The following is a 1,193-nucleotide window of genomic DNA, read 5'->3' as shown; positions in this document are numbered from 1 at the left end:
CTGGCCTCTTATTAAGCAATCAAAATGCCTAACATAAAATCTAGGACACTTGCAGCTCCAATTGCCAATTGTTACAAAGTTGGTAAACAAAGCTAGATTCACAAGTTCAATGTCAGGGTCACATTTAATTTCAAAACTTATCAAATAAATTCATACAAATGTTAAGAATGGATGGTGGTAGTAAATGCACTTGGTACAAATTCATCAAGGGAGAGCAGAAACAGTCATTGTTGGATGGAACCAACATAGAGGAGGAAAGACAATTCACTGCAGGTGCTGCTCCTGAAAAGCACATTGGCAATAATTCTCTCATTTCCTACCTCCTGCTTTTGTTGTTGTACATGAACAACTGATCTAGCATTTTTTTTTTACCCAGTTTAGATTCCCTTCATCTTCCTATGTGCTTGTGTTGGGACCATGAGAGAAGAAGCAATGAAAGAAATGTTCCAACCCGACAGAATTATCCCGCTTCATCACACCGGTGTGTTGTCAGAAATAATACGCACAAGAACCACTGTTTGATTCAAAAACTTCACTGCATTGACTGCGGGGTAAATCATATTTATCATACCTAATAAAAACAGATCATCCATTCAGTCAATGAAAACTTTTTTTAAAAAAGGACTTAAACTAACTTTTGATCTGTAGGGTTTATTTTTCTTCTTTTTTGCGTTTTTTTTTTTTAAACAGAAAATGAAAAAAACAAAACAAAAAAACTTGAAATAGGCTTTAAATTTTGGGAGTAAGAAGATCTCAACCAGAGCAGAACGACATTTTGAACCCTCAAAATGAAAACAAAAGCCCCCTTTAGCACCTCAATCTCATTAGAAGAAGTCTCCACAGTATATGTAATATCTGATTATTCACCATCTAGTAGTGTTACTCTGGCCAGAACATAGTATAAAAGATGGACACAGCTTCCAGGACTGAAAAGTGAAACCAGTGTGGCCAACTCTGGTTGCAAAAAAAATTGAAGTTTATGGGAAACCGGCCCTCAACTTGCTTGCCCTATGACCTCAGTACACTTTGTTTATGGCTTCATGGTTTCAATCACTAGTTTCAGGTAATACTGAATAAAACATGAAGCTCACTTTTGTAAATTGCAGTCATTATTAGAATCCGAAAAGAGGATTAGTCAGGGTAGGATCCAGTGTGTGATATCCTTGTTCACAGCAAGATCATCCCCCCCCCCC

This window comes from Pundamilia nyererei, unplaced genomic scaffold (assembly GCF_000239375.1).
Source record: "Pundamilia nyererei isolate P.nyererei 1_Seehausen unplaced genomic scaffold, PunNye1.0 scaffold00024, whole genome shotgun sequence".
Taxonomy (NCBI): Eukaryota; Metazoa; Chordata; class Actinopteri; order Cichliformes; family Cichlidae; genus Pundamilia; species Pundamilia nyererei.
This window is presented reverse-complemented; position numbering follows the sequence as displayed.